Source organism: Osmerus eperlanus, chromosome 13, assembly GCF_963692335.1.
Source record: "Osmerus eperlanus chromosome 13, fOsmEpe2.1, whole genome shotgun sequence".
Lineage (NCBI taxonomy): Eukaryota > Metazoa > Chordata > Actinopteri > Osmeriformes > Osmeridae > Osmerus > Osmerus eperlanus.
This window is the reverse complement of record NC_085030.1, coordinates 5,426,341-5,434,405: the sequence shown is the minus strand read 5'-3', so window position 1 is coordinate 5,434,405 and position 8,065 is coordinate 5,426,341.

The following is an 8,065-nucleotide window of genomic DNA, read 5'->3' as shown; positions in this document are numbered from 1 at the left end:
GGTCCTGTCATTGTTCGTTTTTTTCCTGTGAGCGAGCCTCAACGTGTGTCTGTTTCAGGTCAAGCAAGACACACTGCCGCCATCAAACACACACCAAATACATGCCATTTATGTAACACATGACCATTCAAAGGCCGAATTTAACAACGTGACACGCCGTACCAAACATAAACCATGGAATTAATTATGACATCTAAACCATGTGATGACCTTTCTCTCTGTCATAACCTCGCCTCTGAATGCCTCTTTGTGGATCCCCAATGTGTGATTGTGGGGCCTGCGGCCCCTTGTTTCCCAGCCTCCCCCTCCCTCCCCTCCCTCCCCCCTCCATCCCCTCTCTGTGGGGGTCCGAAGCCAGCTCTTATCAGCCACAGTGCATGACATACACAGATCACACAGTATACAAAACCACAGCACAAACAAACAGAGACTGATTCCATCTCTATAGGACAGGGAGTTCGCCGCCTGCATGCGGCAGTCAGACATCAGACCGCGGCAGCCATGGTTATTTAAGTCTGGGAAGACCAGCACCGAGCATGGGACTCGGATGGAGGGATGGAGGGAGGGAGGGAGGGAGGGGGAGATATTGTCAGAGAATTCTATCCACGGCGAGGCCTGTGTCCTGGGTCCGGGCGTTCCGACTGATGACATTTTGGTCTAGATCACCTTCTTCTATTCTGGTGTGGGCCCGCAGAGACGGAGCGGAGACGTATTGAGTCGTAAAAATGTCTTCAAACCTGGCGTGGGACCAGGAAGTGAGAGAGATTAGAGAGAGAGAAAGAGAGAGAGAGAGGAAAAAAGAGAGAAAGACTGTGGAGAGTGGTTGGAACGTATGCAATGTCCTTCTGCTGATTTGAGAGGAAAACGGCTTCTTAATTTTAATGGAAGATTATATAGAGAATGCTGATTTGTAGATGTATGTGCCTGGGGCAACATGAGCTATTAGTTTTGATCAATCTGAGGTCACTCATAAAAGAAATGTATTTGTACTTATCTCCAGTACATTTACATTTAGTCATTTAGCAGACGCTCTTATCCAGAGCGACTTACAGTAAGTACAGGGACATTCCCCCCGAGGCAAGTAGGGTGAAGTGCCTTGCCCAAGGACACAACGTCATTTGGCATGGCCGGGAATCGAACTGGCAACCTTCAGATTACTATCCCGATTACCTAACCGCTCAGCCACCTGACTCCCAGTAGAATGGGCACACTGTTTTAAATGGACTGCATATATATCTGAGTGTTTTAAAGGTTACTTTCTCTCAACACTCAATGTCAACATGTGTCTCAGACACATGATGCCTGTATTTGTATGACTACAATGCCACTCTTTATCAAGCATAGTGTGTGTATGAGTGTGTTCGTGCATGAATTCCTAAATGTCCTCTTCATTCCCAAGGCAACCATATAGAATTTGAGGCAACTTCATGCTCAGGTGAAGCTTTAACCTGACTCCAATCCTCTCCAGGTAAACATTACATGCAGCAAAATCTGCCAGGCCCACCCCGGCAACACCGTATGTCACCACAACCTTTTACCAAGCCAGGGTGTCCCATTGGCCAGTCAGCATGTTATCATCCTACGCCCAGTTGGGTTCCTGAAACAAGCGCTTGGATCACAACAGGGAACGAAATGCTATCAAACTGCAGCGATGCCTCCTGATGGTAGACACAGGGAGCAGATGTCTGTGGCGCCAGCATGGCCCTGGTACAGTACAGAGCCATGCCCCAGTTGGGTCTCTCCTAATGGGCACGTTTATTTTGATAAGCCTGCCCTCCCGACTCCCCTCCTCCCTCTCCCCCCCCTCCCCCCCCTCCCTCCTCCCTCCTCCTCCTCCCTCCTCTCCCTCCCCCCTCCCCCCTCCCTCCTCCCTCCTCCTCCCCCTCCCTCCTCCCCCTCCCTCACCCCCCTCCCCCCTCCCTCCTCCCCCTCCCTCACCCCCCTCCCACCTCCCCCTCCCTCCTCCCCCTCCCCCCTTCCCCCTCCCTCCCTCACCCCCCTCCCCTCCTCGCCCTCCCTCCTCCCCCCTCCCTCCTCCCCTGTCAATTGCTGTAATTCCACTCTCCCTTTCAACATGCTGGGCGGATTAATGAGGCCTGTTGATAATCCAATTCACGGCGTTCCAATTACTGCCACAGCCGCACGGCGTCCGGCAGACTGCTGACACAGACATAAACAAAGTGGGAAAAAGCTCTCTGACGTAAATTAGTCAATTGAATCGCGGGAAAGCAATGACAACGTCCCAGCCACGCTGGAGACGTCTTCCCTGTAAGTGGAGCCGCTTCTGAGTTTCGAGGGCTGCTCTCCTCCAGTCCTGCGTGCCTGAGTTTCAACCGCCACCGTCATGTCGGTTGTCGTGTCTGCTCTCTCTCTTTCTCTCTCTGTCTCTCTCCAGAGTGTTTCCCGTTTAAGGTGAAGCAACCCACAGAGCTCTTTGTGTGTGTGTGTGTGTGTGTGTGTGTGTGTGCCTAAGTGAGTTTTGGTGTGTGTCAGTGTTGTAGTCAAGACCACCTAAACCGAGACCGGGTAAGACCAAACCACTCAAAATACACAAGCAGTAGGGTTTGACTAGGTCATAGCCTAAGTTAGATTTGATCTGTAACTGTATTTGAACAAAAAAATAGCACTCTTAAAGCCGTGCCGTGTGCTTATGGCCAGGCAAGACAGCCTATGTTATTTTTCTTCTTTTTCTTAGAGGCGCATTAGTAGGCCTACTCGGTCTCTGCTTTCACATCTCTCTCTCACCCAAGCGAAGGAGCGCGCTACTGCCGCGTTTAACTTAACATTATGAAGTCGAAGAGTTATGCAGCTGACATGAGTAAACGTTGATGTAACATAACATTATATTCATCATTATCTACATTGCTTTATGTGGCCTGGCTCGTTATCACAAACAAAATCTGGCAAGCAACTGAAACTAACGCCCTAAAACATCTTTAGACAGCCACTGTTTCGCCCATCTTCCTCATTCACTTTTGGGGTGCGAGGAGGCGGGATGGGTAATTTCAAATGAGAAATTAGTTAAGTTATTTGTTGCATTTGAAGCGTGACGTTTTACATCCAATAACAGTAATGATATTAACAAATAGATTAAGTGATATTCCTGCAGCTGTGGTCTTGACCGGTCTTGAAATAAAATCCAGAGTCCTCTTTGTCCGAGACCGGGACAAGACCAAGTAAAAATGTGGTCGATTCCAAGGCAAGGCCGAGACCTTCAAAATGTGGTCTCGAGACCGGTCTCGAGTACTACAACACTGGTGTGTGTCTATATTTATGTGTAAGTGTTTGTGTTATGTGTGAAATGCATGTGTGTGTGTGTGTCCTCGGCATTCTGGAATGCTGGTTTACAACACCAGTTGTGCTAATCACCATCCTCAAAGGGCTCATGAACCTGTTTATATGTGCCAGTGAGCTACAGTATGAACATTACAGTGTTTCAGCAAGGACCTCTGAGGCCCCAGTTACAACACTGACCAAGGCACCACACTGTCTATGGGGCCCAAAACACTCCCTATTACCTCACTACTGTGTGTGTGTGTGATATGTGTGCGTGTGTGTGACGTGTGTATGTGTTTGACATGAATGTGCACGTGTGCACACGCACGTGTGCAAAACGAGCTGTTCCGGACTCAAGGTCCAAACTGCAAACCCCAAGAAGATGGCTTTCATTCTGTACCCAAGGCCAAGAAAAATACAATAAAAGGGCCTCCTAACACACATCCTCGGGTAGTCACGGCAACACGTGGAAGCTCATTCCCACGTCTGCTAATTGGGTCATTTCCTGACCATTTCTTAAAGGATTCTTATTCTTTTTCTTATCCTTATTGCCCATTTCTCATTGTGTCAAATTCATCCTGTGGAGTCCTAAATTCTCGTGTATGCTTGGCATAGTGATGTCAGATTTATCCTGAATACTTACATTTGAGTTAAAGTGTGGTACAGATGGACTTCGACCCCACATGTACTGGAGTTGAATTTCAATTCATTTCAGGCTTGAGCAGTGGCCAGGCACTTTCTGAGAGGACTTGGTCAAACTGAAACTTTGTTTGATGGCCATCTGGCTCTAGGAAGAGTAGGGACACGGCTTGTCAACAACCATGAGAGCAAGATGAGGAAAACATTGATGAATCAAATGATGAAAGATGCACCCTGCACTTAAACCCCATCCACACACACACCAACGCACACACACAGGCATACACACACACACACGCACATCCACTTTCCGCGCCCTCGCGCTCCTCCTTGTCCGCGATGTTCTTTCTCTTCTCCGGTTAATGATTTTGCCATTACATGTAATTCACTGTCTTGTTACTCTCTGTAAGAACACTGCATCTGCCAGATGATGCAGCATCCCCCCCCCACCTTTCTCTCTCCCCTCATCCTCTCCGCAACCGCCAAAGGAACTATTCATATGGACTGTTTGTATTTGATGTTGCAGTCATCACGCATATTTCACAAAAGTCCCCTTCTGCAACGATGTTGCCAGTGCGAAGGAGTGTCGTCGGTATAACACCTGCTTTTCTGTGTGTGTGCTCCTGAGTGTGTGTGTGTGTGTGTGTGTCTGTGTGTGAAGACGGCCTCCAGGCCTAATGGATAATTTGTTCACCAGTCAGCAGTGCCAGGGATGAACAGCCAGAAAGAGAGCTTCAATAATAAATGAGTTCCATTTACTATTCTGTCATCTGGACTGGTCTCTCTCTCTCTCTCTCTCTCTCTCTCTCTCTCTCTCTCTCTCTCTCTCTCTCTCTCTCTCTCTCTCTCTCTCTCTCTCTCTCTCTCTCTCTCTCTCTCTCTCTCTCTCTCTCTCTCTCTCTATCTGTCTATCCACCTATATATCTATCTATCACTGAATTTGTATCTATTACTCTCTCTTTTTTCTTTTCTTCTCCCTCCCTCCTCACTTTTTATTTGATTGATAGCCGGGCTGAACAGAGACAGGACATTTAGTGCTTGGTTCTGAGTGGTTACAAGTTGAATGTAACATCTTTTTCTTTATTGGTCTAGAGAAACAAATAATTTACTTCACAAAAGTATGCAAAACAAGCCACAACAGTAAACTTGGCACTTCTACCATTCTCTCGAAGTTTGCAGTCTGAACATCAAGACAAGTGTGTGTATGTGTGTGACGTGCGCACGTTTGTGAGAGAGAGGGAAAGTGGCTTTTTTGGGAATAGAGCTAGACAAAGAACATGGTGTGACTGCAGTCAGAGAAGAGACGTTCTAGGAGCCCCTCCCTGGCTCTGCCTGCTGGGCCTCGTCCTCCATGCCAGCCCCACATGGAACAGGAAGGAAGCAAAGACAACTGGTGTCATTCCCACCAGGGTGGCCCTGTCAAGCTCTCTACCTCCAGGACTGCTGTGTCACTTGCTCTTTCTCTCTCAAGCTTACACGATTGATCCATCAGGAGTCCAAGATCCATCTCCACAGCCCAGTAGACTGAAGCCTAATAAGGAGACAGGAACACAAAGGAACACTGGAACACTGTGTGGAGAGACGACCTCGATGAACGTACCATGTGACTCAGGAGATGAAGATTCTAGTCTTTCTCTGGACCCGCCAGAGGGAAAATGGATATTTAATTGAGGAAATATTCCACATTGATTATTGTATTTTCTTTCTGTTTAATGTCCGGCTGGACTAAAAGCATGTTTTTCATTCAGAGAGCACAGTGTGTAAAATGGAAGACAGGCGTTGGTATTCTAAACACGTAGCGGGCCAACTGCAAAAGGTTTGCCATGGGTAATGCATTTAAGTGTTCTTATTTTCTGACCAGACTCACAAACATAAGCATTTTTTTTTCTTTTTTAGGGTATATGTGGTCACTGGACACACTCCAGTTAGCATGACATATTCAGCAAGGTTTATCTGGCAGATAATAAGGAAAGTAATGCCCAAAAATAGCCAAATGGAAAAGTTATTGGTTGCCCAGATTTATTGATGGTGCCATGGCACAGGGGTGTGACACAGTTGTCAGTGCCTCATGTACCGCATGCCATGCTATCAATCCTCTTGACAGCCGTGCACAATGTGACACTTCACCGGTGACGACGTTTACAATCCGCATATGCTGGATGTCAATGCCGAGGACAGGAGACGAGAGGGGGTAAGTAGAGATCACGCAAAGAAGCTTGACCGAAACACCCGCGTTTCATTACAAGAGAGAGAGAGAGAGATGGAAAACCAAACCAAACAAAAGAAGGAAGGTAGGTAGAAAGAAGAAAAGTTAGAAAGAAAGAAAGAGCATAGATCAATAAGACTTTTCCAGAGCCTTTCATCAGAACGATGATTCCCCAGTGCCGGCCGAAGTGAGCAGATGTTCTGGAGCTTCACACACATCATCTGTCCCGGGTCATCATAATAAACAGACCTGCTGGAGGACCAGAGTGATGTCATGACAGACCTGTCATAACCAAACACGGATGTTTAACCAATGGAGAGGCTGTATTTGCCTTGGCTGCGGTCTGGATGAGGAGTGTGGGTCAACCAGGGCTGTTTCTTCAGCCAGAGCCTCTCCTATGTGAGAATGAGGAACGAGGTGTCTTCCAGCGCTACGTTGCTGTAGTGCTGTCAGACTCGTACGCTGGGATACAGCTTCACAGAGGGAACTGGAACAGGAGTCACAGTTCATGTTGACTGCCTGTCTCTGGTAACACATGTGACGCGTGTCATCACGGTTTGACTCTGGAAAAGGTACATGAACAGAATGTTGGGATCCCAGGAAGACAACATGTGACAATGCACCCATGTCCGTCGGTCTGTCTGTCTTTCTGACTGGATGTTTGTCTATCTGTCTGTATGCCTGTCTGTCTATGTGGGAGTGCGTGTGAGAGAGAGAGAGAGAGAGAGAGAGAGAGAGAGAGAGAGAGAGAGGAGAGAGAGAGAGAGAGAGAGAGAGAGAGAGAGAGAGAGAGAGAGAGAGAGAGAGAGAGAGAGAGAGAGAGAGAGAGAGAGAGAGTATGTAGGGGAACTTTAGCTGATGGGATTACCCACTTCATTTGCTTTGACAGTGAAGGACAATGGCCTACAAGTAAATGATAGAGACTGCGGAGAAGGGTTCAGGGTTCGGGTGGGGGATGCAGCGACGGAAGGATGGATAACGGGATAGATAGATGAGTGAATGAACAAATGGATGGATAGATTGATGGATGGATGAAGAACAGAACAGAGAACGAACTACATGTCCAGTACACTGGATTCTCATTCCCAGGACCCAAACCTATAAGGAAAAGTAAGCCGTGACCAATGAGTTACAGTCCATTATGCCCCTAATGTAATTTTATATCCAATGTTTTTCATCAAGACAATGCGGGTAAATCTAATCTGATCCATGACCGCTAATATATTTCACATGCTGAACAATACTCTATTTGAGCCAGAGGCTTCTCTAAATAGCTTCAAGTCAAAAGCAGGAGAGAATTTGAATCGCGTAAAGCTCTGCAGAGTTGTCAGGATGGGAAGACTGTGTGTGTGTGTGTGTGTGTGCGTGCGTGTGTGCGTGTCTGTGTGTTGTGCTTGTGCATCCAAACACTTTGAGCCATTTGTCCCTGCCTCAAATACCAGCCCCCACCCCCCCATGCACCTTCTCCACTGCGTTGACTGTGTTCAAACACCAGTCAGGACTGGAGGTGTTTCTGCATGCCACAAGCGGCCCTCTTCACCAACCAAGCGTCCAACTCCCGTCACGCCACGTCTCAACTGTCTGTGGAGCTTTTCCGTTCTCTAAGTGCCCCTTTTTCCTACCGCCCTCTCTCCATGCTAGCCACGTCCTCCAACGCTTTGGAGAGAAGACAACACTTCTAAAGGGGCTTCTCACGCCGCGAGGCCCGACTGCGACGCGAAACGTTTTGGCATTTCTGCCGTGTGCTGTCCTGACGGCACCTCCAGCAAAGCTCGACCAGCGCACGGCTGGTGGCTGTCGGCTGGCACATCAACAAGTCGCCCTGGAGATGCCCGGAGATCTCGTTGTCAAGGCAATGATAATGATGGAGGCTTATTTTTCCCATTGTTGTTCTCTCTCTCGTTACAGAGCCACAAGATTAAAAGCGATGTGTGGGCAGGCCAA